General features: G+C 46.9%; 1 protein-coding gene and 1 pseudogene across 14 annotated transcripts in view; both read right to left on the minus strand.

Moving 5' to 3' along the window:
• Positions 1 to 23619, minus strand: part of ELAVL2 (ELAV like RNA binding protein 2) — a 505938-nt gene that overhangs the window by 385985 nt on the left and 96334 nt on the right. The window lies entirely within an intron of this gene.
• LOC134948790 (5S ribosomal RNA) lies at positions 2374 to 2492 on the minus strand (annotated as a pseudogene).

The following is a 23619-nucleotide window of genomic DNA, read 5'->3' on the forward strand; positions in this document are numbered from 1 at the left end:
CTCCCTGTAAAAAAACCAACTCTTAAATAAAATTTACTAAAGAAGCTCTGTAGAGCTCCCCTGGATGTGACCGTCTCCTCCAGGCACATTTTCTAAATAGAGTCTGGTAGGAGTAGCATAGAGGGAGGAGCCAGCCCACACTATAAAACTCTTAAAGTGCCAATGGCTCCTGGTGGACCCGTTTATACCCCATGGTACTAATGTGGACCCCGGCATCCTCTAGGACGTAAGAGATAACACATAAGCGAAATGAAATTCCCATTAAAAAGACGTCCATAAAGATCACCCCTGATCCTTTGTTCCTGACCCGATTATTGCTCTTTGTTGTTCAGATGGGACTCCATGAGATCTCTCTCTGGCCAACCCCACTTGTCTACCAGAGTCTGAAACAACTTTAGGGTGCAAAGCCCTTTCGCTAACCTGAATGGCGTGTCGACTGAGAAATCTGCTCTTCAGTTTAGGATTCCCGGAACGAACCCTGCAGACAGGGCTGGAAGATGGAGTTCTGCACACTTTAGTATGTGATTTACCTCCTTCCTTGCTGTTTAGCTGCATGTTCCTCTCTGAAAGTTGAGGTACACTACTGCCATTTCCTTGCCCTTGCGGATCTGGACCAATTTTCCTTTGAGAGTGTCCTGTGCGTGAATCAGGACCAAGTATATGGCCCGAAGTGCTAACAGGTTTATTAGCAGGCCACTTTCTTCTGTGGTCCATAATCCCCGGAATCAATCTTACGGACAATGGCCCCCACAGCCCTGAAGACTGGTATTTGTTGTCAGGATCTCCAACCTGATATCTAAAAAGGTGTCCCCTGATCTAGATGAAATGTATGTATCCCTTAGGCTACTGACTGTCTTACCTTTTTTGCCAGTACCACGTACTTGTTTGTGTTTATGTCCATCTGGCCCACCTACACCGCTTGGTATTCACAGGTGGTCTATTCTAGAGAATTTAACCAGGCACAACACTGCTTAACTTCCATCAATTGAGACTGGGTATATCCAGTGTGAAGCAGCTGTAGATGGAAACTGATGCTGGAGAGGTCTTGAGTGGAATTGTGCCCACTCCACCATATCTATTGTTGACACCATCAAACCCATCATTCGCATTGCTGCGTGAATTGATATTGTTTGACTATGTAACAACTGCCCAAACTTTACCTTGCATATCTTGTTCCGAGGTAACTATTTTCTGCAGACTTAAATTCAGTACAGCCCCACCGTGAGTCATGTTACGGAACCAGAGATGATTTTTTCCAATTTATGAACCACCCGTGCCTCTGCAGACAAGTTATTGTGTGTTTTAGATGGCACAGAAACCTTTCCTGTATTTGTGCCAGGATAAGAAGGTGGTCAAGGTATGGCAATTCTCTTATCCCCTGCTAGTGGTGATAAATTGCCATAATAATTTTGGTAAATACTCTGGGGCTGGGGCTAACCCAAAGGGTAAGGCCTAAAACTGAAATGTTGCTGAAGGATGGTAAACATTGGGATAACACTGATGGACAGTGCTACAGGAGCCTGAAGGTAAGATTCCTGACTTATCCAGGAATACCATGTAATCTACTGGCTCCCCACCAAACTATGGAGTGCCATGTCTCCAGGTGAACCGTGGTACCCAAACTTTATCTGTTTTGACTTTTGAAATTGAGAACGGGGCGAGGGATCATTTTTGACCCAGGTGGGAAAATAAACCCCCCCATTGTACATGGGTTATTGAAATGACTATTCCTGACAAAAACATTTTCTGAATTGCTTCATGCAAATCCCTCACCTACGCCTCTACCCGAGACGGGCTGAAACAGAAGAATCTTTGAGGAGGATGGTTCTAAAAGGGAAAGAATAACCTAGAGATACCACTTCTTGCACCCAGGCATCTGTTTGTAGACTACTACCAGATCTGTGCAGACTGAAGAAGTCGGCCCCTTATCCTTTTGGAGTCCCCAGAAGGAGGACGGCACCATCATGCTGAGGGCTTATTCTCTGGTTTGGAAGCTGGCCCTCTGGTTGCCTTTGCTTCTTTGCCTTACCAAACTTAATGTATTGAGGCTGCTAAGTTCCTTTATGACAGACAAGGCCGAAACCGGACCCATAGGTTTGGGGTTATATGTGGAAGGAAACGTGACCTTCTTGGAGTCTGTTTCTGAATCCAGAATAACTTAACTCCTTCCGAAACAGAAACTTCCAGCCAAGGCAAAGTTTCCAGAACCTTCTTAGATTCTGAATCAGCTTTCCATGTATGTGAGCCAAACTGCTCTGCGAACAGCTATTGTTACTGCTGATGCCCTAGAACATTAGTGTTCATATTTGCTATATGGGATTCTTTCTCACTTGCAGGCACTGAAAACCTGTCTTCCAGTACCTCAGTCCAATGTACCTACAGCACCTGGTATTTCAAGGTGGACTCCCCTCCAAGAACTAACCAGGCCCAACACTGCTTTGCTTCCAAGATCTAGTGAGATTGGGCCTATCCAGTGTGGTGTAGCCGTAGACTGCAAGGTGAAGTCATGGCTGGACTTATGACTGCCCCAGACAAAGAGAATATGGTCTTTTTTGAAAACCATTCCTCTTGACAGCAGAGGCCATATAGATTTTTGCACTATCAATGACATGCATATCTATTTTAGGGAGGCACTTCCCTATTTTAAACAGTCCCCCAGTTGGAAAAATATATTGGAATCCCAGTTACCAGGCATTATATTTTATTGGGTGTAACCCAAACCTTTTTCCTCAATTCTGCCCTCGTGAAGAGACCCTTTGGGACGTTTAAACACAGGTGCCTTATTTTTAACCCAGGCTCTGCTGCCTTTGACAGACTAGCCTTTTGTGCTCATTTATTCAGCTTATTCATTTAGCTGATACCTTTTACCTGTTCTTCGTATGCTGAAGTAGAGTATATAGAGCTTTCATCGTCTGATGATCATGTGTAGCCTGTGGAGTCAATGCTTTATTTACCTTCAGTTCATCAGCTTGTCTTAATGAAGGAGCTGTTGGGGATATAGCGCAAGTAGTGAGCTGCATGGGTTAACAGTGTAAGAATTAACTTTTCAGCTAAACTGGACAAGATCTGTGCAAACATTGCCCCAATGGGTCTATCTATACCGGATGTAGATCAGGGATGTATTATGCTAAACAGCAAACCATTTTACACATAAACCGTCCTGTACCAGATGGATAATACAGTTTTTGCAAAACAATATATGAATGTTGGTGTTACTGTAAGTGTACCCTCGTCACCTTTGCCGCTCTTTTTCATGATAATCAGCACTTTCACAGTGTACTACACAATTTGTGACTTTAACCACTTTTTCCTAAAGTGATATCATGTGTGACCCTACCCATGCACCTGCATTGAGGATCAGAAGATCAACCGACAATCATTTATATTAAGTCAGCAATCACGCTAGCAGTCATTCACATGTTATATATTAGTCATATGAGCATATTATCATCAACTACAAACACATCTCAAAGTATGTAGGAGTACATATTACTGAATTCTGTTCTATACAGATCTTTAACGTATTCAGACGCATTTTGAAGAAAACCACAGTAATGTACACAGACTCATATGCAATAGGCACTAAAGTTAACTATTCATACTAACAAAAAGTAGATAGAAATTTAGTGCTGTATAACCCGTACTCAGAGTGGAATACAGGGAGACTTACCCCACTTCCAGGATCAATCAATACGTTAGCGAACGCTGAGTGGGTCCAGGCGCTACTAGTGTACACTGCCGCTCTGGAAACTTTTAGTTATCAGAGATGCTCAGTGAATGCACTGCGCATGCAGACGCACCAGTCTGCGACCCGGTCTCCTCGCGGTAACGCTTAGTGTACACAGACGCAGCAGCCTATGCTGCGACCAAGACCCCTCGTGGTAGCATCTGAGACGGAAGTGAAGCAATCAGTTCATGGCGGGAGACTCGCGGAAACTGGTCATGAACTGTGGGGGAGGGGCAACCAGGAGAGTGTCTGACTCCCCACCGCTGACATCAACCCTAGGGATCACAGTCACATACTAATCCTGGTGACTTATGATCCCTAAGGCCTAGCGCTGGAGCACCCGTTGTGGTGGCGCGCCAGCTGTTTGGTAGTCTCCTCCCAATACAGTGCGGCTGTGTCCGTATTCCCCTTCTAAGTGTAAAACCGAGGCCTTACCTTCTCCCCGTGCTCCGGCCACAGCCTGGTAACGTCTGCTGGACCTGCTAGTATATCCGACACAGACACCCATCGAGACAGCACTTGTAGCGTGGGTAAGCGCTGTTGCGACCCGGCGGAGAGTTGTTGGAGCGATTCTTTCCAATATGCGTGTTAGACGCGGTTAGGAAAAAATCACTCAGAAAACATAGTAAGACTATAAAAATAAATTAATAACGCTTAGGGCTGCCAAAGAACAGCAGCCCTGTGACCATGGTCCGGCTCCTGCCGCACCAAACAAAAAACTGATTTGCCTGAGCCAGTGGGCGGGGATATATGGACGAGCCCGTTGCATCCTGGGAGGACTGAAAGCTTCTGATCGTTTGGTGCCAATCTGCTGTCGCTCCATCATATCCCATTGTTATCCTGTGGATAACCTGTGGACCCTGCCGGAGAAAGTTAGCCCTTTGACTAGTGATGGGGAACCCTTGGCACTCCAGATGTTGTTTAACTACACATCCCAGCATGCCCTGCTACAGTTTTGCTGTTTGGCCATGCTAAAACTCAAGAGCGGCATGCTGGGATGTGTAGTTCAACAGCTGCCGTGCCAAAAGTTCCCATCACTACCTTAGACCTTTGCTTCTGTGTCAGACATTGATTTCCCTATTACATCTGTATAAAGCTGGGCATACACTATACAATTATCTGGCAGATAATCTGTGGTTGGAATGAAAATCTGGCAATGGATGAGAGCAACTGACAATCAACCATTTGCTACCAAACACTGAAAAATGGACAAAATCGGTTTACACAAATTGGTTAAATCACGGACAAGTTGTCCATTTTCTAGTGTTTGGGAGCAAATGGTCGATTATCAGTTGCTCTCATCCATTACCAGATTTTCATTCCAACCACAGATCTGACAGATAATTGTATAGTGTATGCCTAGTTTAAGTCTAAAATACAAATACAAGAGCACCCTCATATGGGAGATTAGCAAGGCTTTTTTTAGGCTTCCCAGCATCAGACCACTGAAGCTATTCCAATTCCTGCTGAGGAAATGGTGTCTAAAACTTCAGTCAGGAATTTTAGCACTACGGGCACATTATTCCCATATGTTACAGGTACGGCCTACTATTTTCCCTTCATTTTAGTAAGCCATCTCTCTGTACAATATGAGAGTTCTGTCTTCTTGGCCCATGGCGACACCAGGTTTCAATAAGGTTCATTAAAAATCATGATCTTTGTGAAAGAGCTCTTCTATTTCCTATCTATAGCATTTCTGAGGTCCCCCATCTTAGAAAAAATTAGATTTATGGCAAGAACTTACCGTTGTTAAATCTTTCTGCGAGGTACACTGGGCTCCACAAGGAACAACATTGGGGTGTAGAGTAGGATCTTGATCCGAGGCACCAACAGGCTCAAAGCTTTGACTGTTCCCAAGATGCACAACGTCGCCTTCTCTATAATAAAACCCCTCCTCCGTGCACAAGAGCTCAGTTTCGTTACCCAGCCCAATGCACTAGCAGGTACTAGAGACGACAATCGCTCGTAGCCAATTACACCACACACTCACCACAGGAGAGGGTGTCAGTGGCTAATGCCACACCAACCCAAAGAAGTTTAGTGCGTCAGGGTGGGCGCCTGATTAAAGTGGAAGGAAGACACCACCTTGGGTAAATAACCCGGTCGCGTTCTAAGAACCACCCGGTCATGGTGAAAAATTAAATGGGGAGAAATACAGGATAAGGTACCCAAGTCCGACACCCATCTAGCTGAAGCAATAGCCAGCAAAAACACCTTAAGGGAAAGCCACTTAAGGTCAGCAGAGGCAAGAGGTTCAAACGGAAACTCTTGCAAGGCCTCCAGAACCCCCGACAGATCCCAAAGGGCCACAGGTGGTACATAAGGAGGCTGAATCCGCAACACGTCCTGGAGTTAATGTAGGATCATCAGGTAGGGAAGCAATCTTTTTTTGAAACCAAACAGACAAGGCAGAAATGTGAACCTTGAGGGAGGCCAACAGTTTGCCCGTGCTAAACTTAAAAACTTCATGATTGTGAGACGCACACCAAGTAAAGTAAGCATTCCAGACCCTATGGTAAATCAGAGCAGAAGCCGGCTTTCGGGCCTTCAACATAGTTTGAACGACCACCTCAGAAAAACCCTTGGTCCACAGGACGGAAGCTTCAAGAGCCATGCCGTCAAAACCAGACGGGCCAAGTCCTGGTAAACACAAGGGCCCTGAACGAGGAGATCTTGTCGTTGTGGAAATAGAAGGGGACGATCTAGTGAGAGGCCCTGTAGATCAGAAGTAGGTTTCCTCCTTGTTTGAACTTCCGTATTACTCTGGGCAGTAATGACACCAGAGGGAACACATACGGCAGCCAAAAGTTCCACGGGATTGACTGAGCATCCACAAACGCTGCTTGAGTATCCCTTGTCCTTACTCCGAAGACCGGAAACCTTGTAATTGTGTCAAGACGCCATCAGGTCCACATCTGGAAGGCCCCACATGTCCACAAGAAGTTAAAACACCTCTGGATAAAGGCTACACTCTCCGGCGTGTACGTCCTGACGACTGAGAAAGTCCGTTTCCCAATTTAGGACCCCTGGGATGAACACTGCGGATATGGCCGGCAGATGGTTTCTGCCCACTGAAGAATCCGTGATACTTCCCTCACTGCTATGCGGCTTCGAGTGCCGCCTTGATGATTGATGCCCGCCACCGTGGTGGCGTTGTCCGATTGTACTTGAACAGGTCTGTTCTGTATCAAATGCTGGGCCATGTGTAGTGCATTGAACACTGCCCGCAGTTCCAGAATGTTTATCGGGAGTAGAGTCTCCTCCTCGGTCCACCGACCCTGAAGGGAGTGTTGTTCCAACACCGCGCCCCAACCTCTCAGACTAGCATCCGCCGTCAGCAGGACCCAGTTGGATATCCAGAAGGGACGGCCCCTGCTCATTCGATGGTCCTGAAGCCACCAGCTCAGTAGAGGGTGAGAATGGAATTGAGCATACTCCACCATGTCGAAAGCAGACGCCTTGAGACCTAGCACTTGCATTGCTGAATGTATCGACACTTGCGGACGAGATAGGAAGCATCGAATCCTGTCCTGAAGCTTCAGGACTTTCTCCTGAGACAAGAACAACCGCTGGTTGTGAGTGTCCAATAACGCTCCCAGGTGCACCATGCTCCGAGCAGGAACCAGGGAGGATTTCTTCCAGTTGATTAGCCACCCATGGGCTTTCATGAACTGGACAGTCAGATCTAGATGACACAGGAGAAGTTCTGGGGAATTTGCCAAGATCAACAAACCGTCCAAGTACGGTAGGATCCTGACCCCTTGACGGCGGAGTACAGCCGTCATTACCGCCATGACTTTGGTGAAAACTCGCGGAGCCGTCGTCAAACCAAAAAGGTAACGCCCGAAATTGGTAATGAAGGTTGCCCACCACAAACCTCAGGTACTGCTGATGAGACACTGCAATAGGAATATGCAGGTAGGCATCCTGTATGTCCAGGGAGACCATATAGTCCACAGGCTCCAAGGCCAGAACAATAGAGCGCAGAATTTCCATATGAAACTTGGAGACCCCCACGTACTTGTTCAGGGACTTCAGATTGAGAATGGGCCGCGAGGACCCATTCGGTTTTGGGACTAGAAACAGCAGTGAATAGAACCCCTTGCCTCTCTGAGCCAGAGACACCTGTACTACCACTCCTGTGGGGACTGTACCACCGATTGCAAAGTGTTTGCCTTCACCGGGTCCAGAGGAACATCTGTCAGGCAGAATCGATGAGGGGGCCGATTCTTGAAGGGGATGGCATAACCTCGAGTGACGACTTCCCTTACTCAGGCATCGGAAGTGGTCTTCAGCCATTCCTGGACAAAACCTAGAAGTCAGCCACCCACCCTGGGATCCCCCAGAGGGAGGCCCGCCCCGGCATGCAGCAGGCTTGTCAGTATTGGAAGCAGGCTGACGGGTAGCCCAGGCCCGCTTTGGTCTGGGCTTGGCAGGTCTGGAAGCACGAGCTTGCTTTGGGTACGCCTGACCTTTTGCTTTACCAAGGAGGGAATAGGAACTTTTAAAACTAAAACTCATAGGGGAAAAAATAAGATTTTAAACCTACCGGTAAATCTTTTTCTCCTAGTCCGTAGAGTATGCTGGGGACGCCGTAAGGACCATGGGGATAGACGGGCTCCGCAGGAGACATGGGCACTAAGAAAGAACTTAAGGTATGGGTGTGCACTGGCTCCTCCCTCTATGCCCCTCCTCCAGACCTCAGTTAGAGAAACTGTGCCCAGAGGACACTGACAGTACGAGGAAAGGATTTTAGTTAATCTAAGGGCAAGATGCATACCAGCCCACACCATCCCCACCGTATAACTTGGGATATACGAACCAGTTAACAGTATGAAACACAGCATCAGTCCTATACTGAGGAAAACTAACATAACCCTTATGTAAGCAAAAACTATATACAAGTCTTGCAGAAGTAGTCCGCACTTGGGACGGGCGCCCAGCATCCTCTACGGACTAGGAGAAAAAGATTTACCGGTAGGTTTAAAATCTTATTTTCTCTTACGTCCTAGAGGATGCTGGGGACTCCGTAAGAACCATGGGGATTATACCAAAGCTCCCAAACGGGCGGGAGAGTGCGGATGACTCTGCAGCACCGATTGAGCAAACATGAGGTCCTCCTCAGCCAGGGTATCAAACTTGTAGAATTTGCAAAAGTGTTTGAACCCGACCAAGTAGCAGCTCGGCACAGCTGTAATGCCGAGACCCCTCGGGCAGCCGCCCAAGAACAGCCCACTTTCCTGGTGGAATGGGCCTTTATTGATTTTGGTAACGGCATTCCAGCCGTAGAATGAGCCTGCTGAATCGTGTTACAGATCCAGCGAGCAATAGTCTGCTTGGAAGCAGGAGCGCCAACCTTGTTGGCTGCATACAGGATAAACAGTGCTTCTGTTTTCCTGACCCTAGCCGTTCTGGCTACGTAAATTTTCAAAGCCCTGACCACATCAAGGGACTCGGAATCCTCCAAGTCTCGCGTAGCCACAGGCACCACAATAGGTTGGTTCATATGAAAAGACGAAACCACCTTTGGCAAGAATTGAGGACGGGTCCGCAATTCCGCTCTATCCATATGGAACACTAAATAGAGGATTTTAGGAGACAAAGCCGCCAACTCCGACACTCGCCTAGCCGAAGCCATGTCTAACATGACCACTTTCCAAGTGAGATATTTTAACTCCACCGTTTGAAGTGGTTCAAACCAGTGTGACTTAAGGAAACAACAACACGTTCAGGTCCCAAGGTGCCACTGGAGGTACAAAAGGAGGCTGAATATGCAGCACTCCCTTCACAAAAGTCTGTACTTCTGGGAGAGAAGCCAATTCCTTCTGAAAGAAAATGGATAGGGCCGAAATCTGAACCTTAATGGAGCCTAATTTTAGGCCCAAATTCACTCCAGTCTGTAGGAAGTGAAGGAAACGGCCCAGATGGAATTATTCCGTAGGAGCATTCCTGGCCTCACACCAAGAAACATACTTCCGCCATATACGGTGATCATGCTTAGCTGTCACGTCCTTCCTAGCCTTTATCAGAGTAGGAATGACCTCATCCGGAATGCCCTGTTCCGCTAGGATCCGGCATTCAACAGCCATGCCGTCAAACGCAGCCGCGGTAAGTCTTGGAACAGACAGGGTCCCTGTTGTAACAGGTCCTGTCTTAGAGGAAGAGGCCACGGATATTCTGTGAGCATTTCCTGCAGATCCGGATACCAGGCCCTTCGTGGCCAATCTGGAACAATGAGAATTGTCTGTACTCCTCTTTTTCTTATTATTCTCAACACCTTGGGGATGAGAGGAAGAGGAGGAAACACATAGACCGACTGGAACACCCACGGTGTCACGAGGGCGTCCACCGCCACAGGGTCTCTTGACCTGGCGCAATACCTCTGTAGTTTTTTCTTGAGACGGAACGCCATCATGTCTATCTGGGGCAGTCCCCACTGACTTGCAAACTGTGCGAAGACTTCCTGATGAAGTCCCCACTCTCCTGGGTGTAGATCGTGTCTGCTGAGGAAGTGTGCTTCCCAGTTGTCCACTCCCGGAATGAACACTGCTGACAGTGCACTTACATGATTTTCCGCCCAGCGAAGAATCCTGGTGGATTCCACCATTGCCACGCTGCTGCTTATGCCGCCTTGGCGGTTTACATGAGCCACTGCGGTGATGTTGTCTGACTGAATCAGAACCGGTAGGTCGCGAAGCAAAGTCTCCGCTTGACGAAGGGCGTTGTAAATGCTTGATGAGAAGACAAGTCTCCTGGCTTGACCAAAGACCTTGGAAGTTTCTTCCCTGTGCGACTGCTCCCCAACTTCGGAGGCTCGCGTCCGTGGTTACCAGAATCAAGTCCTGAATGGCGTACCTGCGACCCTCTAGAAGGTGAGCACTCTGTAGCCACCACAGGAGAGACACCCTTGCCCCTGGGGGACAGGGTGATCAACTGATGAATCTGTAGATGTGACCCGGACCACTCATCCAGTAGGTCCCATTGGAAGGTCCTCGCATGGAACCTGCCAAAGGGAATGGCCTCGTAAGATGCCACCATCTTTTCCAGGACTCGAGTGCAGTGATGCACTGACACCTGTTTTGGCTTCAATAGGTCCCTGACCAGAGACACGAGTTCCTGGGCCTTTTCTATCGGAAGATAAACCCTTTTCTGGTCCGTATCCAGAATCATGCCTAAGAAGGTCAAACGAGTCGTAGGAACTAACTGCGACTTCGGGATATTGAGAATCCAGCCGTGTTGTTGTAACACCTTCAGTGAAAGTGACACGCTGTTCAACAACTGCTCTCGCGATCTCGCTTTTATGAGGAGATCGTCCAAGTACGGGATAATTGTGACACCCTGCTTGCGCAGGAGCACCATCATTTCCGGCATTACCTTGGTGGAAATCCTCGGGGCCATGGAAAGTCCAAACGGCAACGTCTGAAATTGGTAATGACAATCCTGTACCGCAAATCTCAGGTACGCCTGATGAGGTGGATATATGGGAACATGAAGGTATGCATCCTTTATGTCCAGGAATACCATAAAATCCACCCCTTCTAGGCTGGCGATGACCGCTCTGAGCAATTTCATCTTGAACTTGAACCTTTTCAAGTATAGGTTCAAGGATTTTAAATTTAAAATGGGTCTGACCGAACCGTCCGGTTTCAGGACTACAAATAGGGTTGAGTAATACCCCCTCCCTTGTTGAAGCAGGGGAACTTTGACCACCACCTGTTGAAGACACAATCTGTGAATTGCATTTAACACTATCTGCCTTTCTGGGGGAGAAGCTGGCAGGGCCGATTTGAAAAACCGGCGAGGAGGCACCTCTTCGAATTCCAGCTTGTAACCCTGGGAAACAATTTCTATTGCCCAGGGATCCACCTGTGAGTAAACCCAGATGTGGCTGAAAAGTCGAAGACGTGCCCCCACTGGGGCGGACTCCCTCAGCGGAGCCCCAGCGTCATGCGGTGGATTTTGTAGAGGCCGGGGAGGATTTCTGCTTCTGGGAACTAGCTGTGATTGGCAGCTTTTTTCCTCTGCCCTTACCTCTGGCAAGAAAGGACGATCCTCGTACTCTTGTTTTTATTTGACCAAAAGGACTGCATTTGATAATGTGGCGCTTTCTTAGGCTGTGAGGGAATAAAAGGCAAAAAATTTGATTTAACTGCCGTAGCTGTGGAGACCAGGTCCGAGAGACCTTCCCCAAACAATTCCTCACCCTTGTAAGGTAAAACCTTCATATGCCTCTTTGAGTCGGCATCACCTGTCGATTGCCGGGTCCATAGGACTCGTCTAGCAGAAATCGACATAGCGTTGACTCTAGAACCCAGTAGGGCAATGTCTCTTTGAGCATCCCTCATATACAAGACCGCATCTTTAATATGACCCAGGGTCAATAAAATGGTATCCTTATCCAGGGTATCCAATTCCGCCGATAAGGTATCTGTCCACGCTGATACAGCGCTACAAACCCAAGCAGACGCTATCGCCGGTCTGAGTAAGGTACCAGAGTTTGTGTAAATGGACTTTAAGGTAGCCTCCTGCTTGCGATCAGCAGGATCCCTGAGGGTAGCCGTATCTTGGGATGGCAGTGCTACCTTTTTGCATAAGCGTGTCAACGCTTTGTCCACCCTTGGTGAGGATTCCCACCGTATCCTATCCTTACCCGGGAAAGGATACGCCATAAGAATCCTTTTGGGAATCTGCAGTTTCTTGTCTGGAGATTCCCACGCCTTTTCAAATAACTCGTTCAGCTCATGAGAAGGGGTAAAGGTTACCTCAGGTTTCTTTTCCTTATACATGTGTACCCTCGTGTCAGGGACAGGGGGTTCCTCTGTGATATGCAAAACATCCTTTATTGCAATAATCATATATTGAATACTTTTAGCCAATTTTGGCTGCAACTTTGCATCATCGTAGTCGACACTGGAGTCAGAATCCGTGTCTGTATTAGTGTCTACTATTTGGGATAGTGGGCGCTTTTGAGACCCCGAGGGTCCCTGCGACATAAGGGCAGGCAGGACCTGACACTCTGCATAATTCCTGGACTCAGCTTTGTCCAACCTTTTGTGCAATAAATTCACATTAGCACTTAAAACATTCCACATATCCACCCAGTCAGGTGTCTGTGTTGCCGACGGAGACACCATATTCATTTGCTCCACCTCCTCACTAGGAAAGCCTACCTCAGACATGCCGACACGCGTACCGACACCACACACTCAGGGAAACCTTATCTGAAGACAGTTCCCCCACAAGGCCCTTTGGAGAGAGAGAGAGTATGCCAGCACACACCCAGCGCTAATGACCCAGGAAAAAAAAAACACTATATGTTTACCCAGGTAGCGCTGTAATTATCTATTTGCGCCACATTATGTACCCCCCTCTTTTTTAAAACCCTCTTTCACCGTGATAAGCAGGGGAGAGTCCGGGGAGCTTCCTCTCAGCGGTGTGCTGTGGAGAAAATGGCGCTGGTGAGTGCTGAGGAACAAGCTCCGCCCCCTCAGCGGCGGGCTTCGGTCCCGCTGAAAAAAAAAAAAAAAAAAACTGGTGGGGGATCTCTTTTATAATACAGTGCCCAGCCTGTATATATGCTTATTGCCAGATTTGGAGGTCCTTATTGCTGCCCAGGGCGCCCCCCCCCCCCCCCTGCGCCCTGCACCCTTACAGTGACTGCCGTGTGTGTGTGTGCTGTGTGGGAGCAATGGCGCACAGCATAACCGCTGAAGTCTTCTGCCGCCTCTGAAGTCTTCTTTCTTCACATACTCACCCGGCTTCTATCTTCCAGCTCTGCGAGGAGGACGGCGGCGCAGCTCTGATACGAACTGCGGGGTGAGACCTGCGTTCCGTTCCCTCTGGAGCTAATGGTGTCCAGTAGCCTAAGAAACAGAGCCTGACATTAAAGTACGTATGTTTCTCTCTCCTCAGTCCCTCGCTGCAGGGAGTCTGTTGCCAGCAGGCTCCCTGAAAATAAAAAAAAACCTAACAAAATACTTTCTTTTCAGGAAACTCAGGAGAGCTCCCTGTAATGCACCCAGTCTCCTCTGGGCACAGTAATAAACTGAGGTCTGGAGGAGAGGCATAGAGGGAGGAGCCAGTGCACACCCATACCTAAAGTTCTTTCTTGGTGCCCATGTCTCCTGCGGAGCCCGTCTATCCCCATGGTCCTTACGGAGTCCCCAGCATCCTCTAGGACGTAAGAGAGAGGAGGTAAAAATACCCATAAATAAAAAAGCCCCTATTGAGATAGAGAGAAAACAAGGGATTGGTAAAGTTTTTAACCTGAGTGATTACCCTTTAACGGAGGTCGATCAATCAGTTCTGGAAAAGAGACTTAAGTTTGCCCCCACATCCCAGGCGAATCCCTTTGAGTTGTTTTTAGACATTCAAAAATTTGTTAGGAAGGTCAGCATTAAAAAGTTTTTCAGACAAAAAGGTAATGATAATCAGGAAAATACAATGACTAATGCCATTACCCCGTTCAAACCAAGATCTAAATTCTATCCCAAAAATGTTAAAAGTGGGAACATAGATTGTTTTAATTCTATTGTTACTAAAGAGCTTAAAACACTCACCAATGTCAAAGAAAAATCTGACTAAAAAGGAATTTACTGCCATAGAGTCATTAAAAAATAATGATGTAATTATTAAACCAGCAGATAAGGGGGGTGGGGTCGTTATCATGAATAAAGTAGATTATCTTCAGGAGATTAACAAACAGCTGGGAGACCAACATACTTATAAAAAACTACGGAGTGACCCCACCCCAAATATCACTAAGCAGCTTCTTGAGCTTACAAATAAGGCCTTTAGTAAAGGTATATTATCTAAGAATGAAGTAGACTGTGTGTATTCAGGATCCAACCATTCCAACTATTTATGTACTCCCGAAAGTACACAAACACCCAACCAAACCCCCAGGGAGACCAATCATCGCGGGGGTGAACAGTATCACCTCCAATCTCTCAGCGATGGTAGATTTTTTTTCTACAACCTTTAGTTTCTAAAACAGCCTCCTACTTAAAAGATACGGGAGATGTTTTAAGGAAGCTTGAAGCCATATCCTGAAATTAAAATTGCACCTTAAGTTAGCGCTGATGTTACCAGTTTATATACGATCATTGAATGGGAAAAGGGCAAAGAAGCAATTACCTATTTTTTAAAGAATAGTGACTATTCAGAAGGTTTGAAAGAATTTATTCTAGAGTCTATAGATTTTATTCTTAAAAACAATTATTTTTATTTCAACGGGTTTTATTACCTTCAAATTAGGGGAACCGCCATGGGCACCAGGTTTGCCCCTAGCTATGCTAATTTATTTATGTCCTATTGGGAGATGAATACTATTCACTCACCTTCCCTGGGGGCAAACCTGGTATGCTGGTGGCGGTTCATAGACAATGCATTTTTTATATGGCAGGGAGGAGAAGAGTCCCTAAACATGTTCTGAAAAAATTTGAATCAAAATTATTTTGATACTGAATTGACTTAATAGAAGTGCAGAATTTTTAGCCTTTTTAGATTTGGATAGATATATATATATATATATATATATATATATATATATATATATATATATATATATATAGATATATATATATATAGATATATATATATATAGATATATAGATAGAAGATGGACAAATCTGTACCAAGACACACAGAAAACCCACAGATTCCGACTTGTATATCGAGATATCAAGCCAACATCATAAAAGATGGTTGGAGAATATTCCGTTGGGTCAACTAAAAAGGCTAAAAAGAAACTGCACGAGTGAAAGCACTTTACATTAACAAACGAATGAAATGATCACACGTTTCCAACAAAAAGGTTATCCAGAACATCTACTGGAAACCGCAAAACAAAAAGTCAAAACTATAGAAAGAAAGGAACTCATTAAAGAAAAATTGAAACCTATAGAGAAGGACACTCGGTATGAATGGGCCTATATTACTAAATATGGGGCCCATCACAAACAGGTGGACGGCATTATAAGGAAAAAATTGAAAATTTTAAAAGATGACCCCATTCTGTGTGATATCATACCTGATCAACCTAGGTTCATCTACAAAAAGGCACCATCAAGAATATTTTGGTACAAAGTGCACTAAAAAATGAGAAGGGGGCCAGTGAACGGAGTATTGGATTCAATCTATGTGGAGCATGCCTTGTGTGTAAATCTACCACAAGAGATGGAATAGAAAGAAAAACTACAGAATTTGAGATACAAGGAAAAAAGTATAAAATAAAAGAGTTTATTACTTGTCATTCACGCAATGTTATTTACCTTATGGAATGTAACTGTGGTAAACACTATGTAGGCAAGACCACTAGATGTTTGAAAACGAGAACTGCAGAACATGTTTATAATATTAAAAAGGGTCTCAGTACACATCCATTATCTGAAATTTTTTCTCTGGTTCTTAATAAATGTGAGAGAGGAATTAAAAGGTTCCTTGGTATCCAATTGATTAGGGGGAACTGGAAATTCAAAAACATAGAAAAGAAACTTGCACAGAGTGAAATGAGGTGGATTTTTAATTTGAACACTTTACAACCCGAAGGACACAACGCTGATTTTGAGTTAAAGTGGTTTTTAGAATAATTTTAATCCTGGTCCTTTTTATTACATTTATCTCTTTTAGGGTGTTAGCATTATTCATATTATCTATATTAATTATATTTCTCTCTCTGCTCTTCGAGATAGATATCGAAATTAAGGATGTGTATATAGACGTTGGCATACCTATCTCCCGGTATTAGGGATGGACTGGCCCGGAATATAAAGTACGGCTAAGACAGGGTGAGGAGATATGGCATCAGAAACTTTGTCAATGGTGGTGAAGTGAATTTCCATATGGATATAATTCACATCAAGTTTTGAAGTGAAAATTGTGTAATTTGAAACAAGATCATCATCAAGATCATCGTATAGATGCTGTAGACGCATGCAGTACTTCCTGATTGTTAGAATGGAGGACAAAAGATACGTCACAAAATGGCCGCTATATGGAACACACCGGTGGAACGCATGCGTCATTTCCAGATCACGAAAACGGAAGTTAACACCCGCTGTTATTCTCGAGTGCACATTAGATGTAACTTCAGTAAAATTATATAGTCTAATAGACTGAGCACCCGGGATAGTTTATAACGCGCTCAATATGATGTTTTATGATGTGTGGACTTACAGGACATTCCGTATGGAACGCAACCGGAAGTTGATGATGAAATGCACGGGTCACTTCCGGTCGGTGAATCCGGAAGTCACAGTAACCTAATTGGTTTATTGTACTAATTAGTAAAGGTATAAATATCTGGCAGTTGGAGATCCATGTCATCCAAGCTTGAAAAAGGAGAGTTTCTCTGAAACGCGTCGTTTGGAAGACATGGATACCCTTATTTGATGCACTGCAGGACTCCCTACTCAGCCTTCAAAAAGAAAAGAAAAAAGCCTTTTGCTGTGGTGCCGTATAAATTCCACCGGGACCTGATTGCTTTTTGCTAAAAAAGCTATCTGCCCACCGCAAATCACTAAGGGTGAGAAACTATTGGGATCAGTGCAATATCTATACATTTTATATGTTTTATGTGACAATTGTGTTAATAAATTTGTGTGTTTTATATAAACAATTCTGTGCTATTTTCATCTTTGCTACAAGGGCGCCTATGCACATATACAATTTTCTTTTCATTTGATATCTACTGAGGGATGTGGTGTTTCCTTAGCTTTTTGTGATAGCTGCCCTCTGTTAGCATTAATTGCGCACTTTGGATTTATCTTTTTTCTTGGTTTACCTGGAGGACGAAAGGGCCGAGGAAAAGTATGTTTAGCCTTCTGCGTGGAAGGAGCCGTACTAGGTAGGCAAGCTGTTTTAGCAGTAGCCAGATCAGCCACAATCTTATTGAGGTCTTCTCCAAAGAGAATGTCTCCCTTGAAAGGAAGCACCTCCAAGGTTTTCTTAGAATCCATATCCACCGTCCAGGATCTCAACCAAAGGATACGTCTAGCCAAGATGGACGTAGTAGCAGCCTTGGCCGCCAGCACCCTGGCATCAGAGGCCGCCTCCTTAAGGTACAGGGAAGCCATGGCAAAATACGAGACATTGTCGAGCATGCTCAGAGGCGTTGGAAGGCAGCTCTGCCTCCAGCTCGAGCCCACGCCTCAACAGCTTCAGTAGCCCATGTTGCTGCAATGGTTGGCCTATGCACAGCCCCCGTTAGGGTGTAAATCGCTTTCAAACAACCCTCCACACGTCTATCCGTCGGTTCCTTCAGAGAGGTGACGGTAGTTACTGGCAGAGCTGAGGAAACTACCATGCGTGCCACATGAGAATCTACAGGCGGAGGAGTTTCCCAATTTTTACATGGCTCCGCAGAGAGGATAGCGAGCCAACAGTCTCTTATGCGGTGTGAATTTTGTTCCCATATTTTCCCATGATTCCTGATGTATATCAGCCAGGTGTTAAGAACAAGGTAAAACTATTTTAACCACATTCTTGCATTTAAATCTGTCCAGATTTTTAGAGACAGCCGCAGTCTCAAGTTCATTAGAGACATGAAGAATGAGCCTGATCGCCTCAATTAAATCGGGGACATCCACCAGTGACTTTCCTTCCCCATCAGAAGCATCGTAGTCAGTGTCTGTGGGGTCAGTATATGCACCATCCTCAGAGGATGTGTGCGGGACAGCGGTGGATTGTGAGGATGTAGCGGCCCGTTTAGAAGACGTCTTAGTCTTAGGTGGGCGAGAGTGAGACTTATGTTTAGTCAGCGATCGGTTCAAGTGCTGTAACTGATGATATTTGATCCGCCACGGCGGATTGACTGTAGGGACCATAAATTGCTGCACTGGCATAGGAGGTACCATAGGGGGCGTAAGTTTAGTTACCAGCGTATTTAACAACATGGAGAAGGTAGCCCAAGGTAAGAGTTTAATAGTGTGGGCTGGCTCCTCCCTCTATGCCCCTACCACCATACTCCGTCTAGAAACTGTGCCCGAGGAGACGTACTTCGAAAGGAGGAATTACAGATAGTGGCGAGTCTCATACCAGCTCACACAACAGGCAAATCCGGCTAACATGCCGGAACAACTCAGCAACAGCTGAAACCGTAAATAACGCAGAACTTACCTAGGAACCAGGCAGTACTGACCTATAAAACCAAAGTAGGAAAACGCAGCGCTGGGCGAGCGCCCAGCATCCTCTGAGGACTACGAGAAAAGGATTTACAGGTAGGTAAGTAAAATCATATTTTCTCTTACATCCTAGAGGATGCTGGGGTCCATAATAGTACCATGGGGATGTACCAAAGCTCCCAGTACAGGAGGGAGAGCGCGGAGGCTCCTGCAATACTGCTTGACCAAACTTGGGGTCATCAGAGGCCAAAGTATCGAACTTTTAAAACTTGGCAAACGTGTTCGACCCAGACCAAGTAGCCGCTCGGCAGAGTTGTACAGCCGAGACACCCCGGGCAGCCACCCAGGAAGACCCCACTCTACGAGTAGAGTGGGCCTTTACAGATCTTGGACACGGCAAACCTGTCGTGGAATAAGCATGCTGAATAGTGAACCTGATCCAGCGTGCAATCGACTACTTAGAAGCAGGACACCCAATTTTATTGGGATCATAGAGGACAAACAGAGTCAGATTTTCTATGATGAGCCGTCCTCCTCACATAAATCTTCAAAGCCCTCACAACATCCAGGGCCTTTGAAGCAATTGAGGAGTCAGTGGCCACTGGCACCACAATAGGTTGGCTGATATGGAAAGCCGATACAACCTTAGGCAGGAACTAAGTTCCGCCCTGTCTTCATGGGAGATCAGATAGGAGCTTTTACAAGATTAAGCCCCCAATTCCGACACGCGTCGTGCAGAAGCCAAGGCCAACAAAGTGACCACCTTCCACATGAGAAACTTGATATCAGCCTCCTGTAGGGGCTCAAACCAAGCTGAATGCAGGAACTGCAACACCACATCAAGATCCCAGGGTGCCGTTGGCACCACAAAGGGTGGCTGGATGTGCAGAACCCCTTTCAAAAAGGTCTGAACCTCAGGGAGGACAGCCAATTGTTTTTTGGAAGAAGATGGACAAAGCAGAGATCTGGACCTTGACTGAGCCCAATCTCAGTCCCATATCCACCCCTGCTTGCAGGAAAAGGAGAAAAACGTTCAAGTTGAAACTCCACCGCAGGAAACTTCTTGGACACACAAAGAAACATTTTTTACAAATGCGATGGTAATGTTTAGACATTACCCTCTTCCTAGCCTGTATCAGGGTAGGAATGACCTCACTCGGTATACCCTTTCGAGCTACGATCTGGCGTTCAACTGTCAAACATAGCAGTGGTAAGTCTTGATAAGCAAACGGCCCCTGTAGTAGAAGATCCTCCCAAAGAGGTAAAGGCTTTGGATCTTCCAGCAGAAGATCCAGTAGATCCGCGTACCAAGCCCTCCTTGGCCAGTCCAGAGCAATGAGGATCGCCAGAACCTTTGTTCTTCTTACCAGTTAAGAACTTTTGGTATCAGTAGAAGTAAAGGGATCACATACACTGACGTGAACACCCACTGTGTTACCAGTGCGTCCACCGCCACTGCCTGTGAATCTCTCGACCTGAAACTGTACCTCCACAGCTTCTTGTTGAGGCTGGAGGCCATTATGTCTATGTGAGGAACCCCCTACCAACCGGTTACCTCCTCGAACACCTCTGGATGGAGGCCCCACTCTCCCGCCTGGCGATCGTGTCTGCTGAGGAAGTCTGCTTCCCAGTAGTCTACTCCCAGAAGATTGCCGACCTCGCCACCGCGTGCCTTTCTCCCCAGAGGAGGATTCTTGACACCTCTGACATGGCAGACCTGCTCTTCGTTCCGCCTTGTCAGTTTATGTAGGCCACTGTGGTCACGTTGTCAGACTACACCTGAACAGCCCGATCCTGTAGAAGGTGTACTGCTTGCAGAAGGCCATTGTACACAGCTCTTCGCTCCAGAATGTTTATCGGGAGAAGGGATTTCCGATCCGACAACCTTCCTTGAAAGGTTTACCCCCAGAGCGACTGCTCCCCAACCTCTTAGACTTGCATCTGTGGTTAGAAGGATCCAGTCCTCAACTCCGAACCTTCGGCCTTCCAGAAGGTGTGGTAGTTTGGTGACAGACATATCCTCTGGTGCATGTGTAGGTGAGATCCCTGGATGACGCATTGATCAGGAGATCATCCAGATACGGAATTATGTTCACCCCTTGCTTGCGGAAAACCATCATCTCCGCCATCACCTTGGTGAAGACCCTTGTTGCTGTGGAGAGGCCAAACGGCAGCACCTGAAACCAATACTGATCTTCCAACAGTGCAAACCTGAGATATGCCTGATGCGGAGACCAGATGGGAATGTGGAGAGGTATGCATCCTTGATGTCCAGGGACACCAGGAACTCCCCACTCCGTCAGACCTGAGATGACCGCTCTCAGAGACTCCATCTTGAATTTGAACTCCCTGAGGTAGGGGTTCAAAGATTTTAAGTTCAGAATTGGCCGTACCGAACCATCCGGTTTCGGTACCACGAAAAGGTTCAAATAGTAACCTTTGTTCCACTGACGAGATGGAACTGGAACAATTACCCTGGACGCCATCAATTTTTGGATAGCTTCCAGAAGAATTGTTCTGTCTGCCGGCAGAGTTGGCAAGCCTGACTTGAAGAAACGGTGAGGTGGGAGATATTTAAACTCCAGTCTGAACCCTCTGGACACTATATCCAGTACCCAGGAGTCCAAGCCATTAGACACCCAGACGGGACACTATATCCAGTACCCAGGGGTCCAGGCCAGAAGACACCCAGACGTGGCTGAAATGCCGTAGTCTTGCCCCCACCTGACCTTCCTCCAGGCCTTGAGGACTTTGGGGTATCAGAAGCAGGCTTCTGGTTCTGGGAACAAGCGAGAGCAGGCTTCTTTCCTTTAGCACGACCACCTCTGAAGGTGTTCAAAGGCTTGTTCTTTCTAGGCCTCACGGGCCGAAAGGGCTGTGACGTGGCCATCCACACTCTTCCTGGATTCCACGCCCGTAGACCATTGGCGCAGCCATAGACCCCTGCGAGCCGAGACGGACATGGAGATCCCCGTAGCCATGGTACACAGGTCCTTCATGGAATCTACCAGGAACCCTGCAGAATCCTGTATATTGCGTAAAAATAAATCAACATCACCTTTATCCATCGTAGTCTATTCCTCCTGCAGAGTGATTGACCACCTGGCAATAGCTTTAGAAATCCAAGCACAGGCTATCGTAGGCCGCAGTATAGCCCCTGAAGCCGTATAAATGGATTTTAGCGTAGTATCCACCTTACGATCTGCCGGGTCCTTCAACGCGGTAGATCCTGGGACTAGTAATACCACCTGTTTGGACAGCCTGGAGACAGAGGCGTCGACTATCGGCGGAGACTCCCACTTTTTTCTATCTTCCTCTGGGACGGGAAAAGCAACCAAGAGCCTCTTCGGGATCTGGAATTTTTTCTCCGGATTTTCCCAGGCTTTTTCAAAGATAGCATTTAATTCCTTAGATGCTGGGAAGGTGAGGGGGGCTTTTTACAGTCCGTAAAAAAGGCCTCCTCAACCTGCTCAGGAGTTGTGTCAGTAATGTGTAACATCCCTCACGGCTTTAATCAACTGTACCCCCTTAGCAAGTGATGCCATCCCCCTCAACACATCTCCATCAGTCTGCAGTGTCAGAATCGGTGTCCGTGTCATCCTGCATAATCTTTGCAAGTGCACGTTTGTGAGAATGTACTGCAGGGGACCCCGAGGAAGCAGTATCAGACCATACAACCATGCAGTACCCGAGTTGCATGCTCAGTTCTAGCAACACACTCTGAAATCTGAGAAATAGTCCCCCTTAAGAGAGGCTAACCATTCCGGCTCTCTAGCTGGGATCTGCGCTATAACAGTGTAATCCTGATTATGTGGGATGAGATCTTCCTGGGAAGATAAATCCTCTGCAGCATATGAAAAAGTCTCTAGAAATGTTTGCAAATACACACCAATCACCCCACATACACACAGGGTACTGGGCAGACAGTTACCCCCCCCCCCCCCTCAAGAATGGCAGAGACGCACAGAGATTGGAGCCAACCCACACACAGCACTATTATAGGTATAGGGAGACCCCAAACCAGCGCGGACTGTGTCCCGTAATAGATGACAGTCTTTACACAGCCTCCCCTCCCTTCTACAACCCCCTGATACCGTACAGATAGCTGGAGGTGCTCTGGAGGGACTGTTCTTCCACTGGCAGCGTGTCTGCAGGCAGGAAAATGGCACAGAACTCTGCTGGGTCTGCTCTGAGAAGCTCCACCCCCTTCCCGCTCTTTTGAGATTAAACTGGCCTGAGGATTTTGTGCTGGCTGAGTTCCGCAGACCCCGACAGGCTTGATTTGGTCAGTGTAGGGTTAGGTGCTGGCTCAGGGCGCCCCTCACAGCGCCGCACCTAAGTACCGCTGAGCCGTCCGGGAGCGCAGTTAATACTGCGCTCTGCGCTCCTACCCTTAGGCCGCCATCTTCACACTGACCCACCCCCCGCTTGTGAAGGGGGACAGTGACTCACTTGCCACACTTCAGCTCTGCAAGGGGGTGGGGCTGGCTGCTGGGGTGAGGGTTCCCCAGTGGCGGTGCGCGATCTGTACCCTCTGTAGCTCAATGTCCAGTCAGCGGAGACAGTGGCTCAGATGCCGCAGGGCACACACTGCTCCCCCCCTCAGTCCCTCGTTGCAGGCAGGCTGTTGCCAACAGCCTCCTGTAAAAAAATAAACTCTAAAATAAACTTTCTTAGAAAGCTCTGTAGAGCTCCCCTAGCTGTGACCGGCTCCTCCGGGCACATTTTCTAAACAGAGTCTGGTAGGAGGGGCATAGAGGGAGGAGCCAG

This window comes from Pseudophryne corroboree, chromosome 1 (genome assembly GCF_028390025.1).
Source record: "Pseudophryne corroboree isolate aPseCor3 chromosome 1, aPseCor3.hap2, whole genome shotgun sequence".
In the NCBI taxonomy this organism is placed as follows: Eukaryota; Metazoa; Chordata; class Amphibia; order Anura; family Myobatrachidae; genus Pseudophryne; species Pseudophryne corroboree.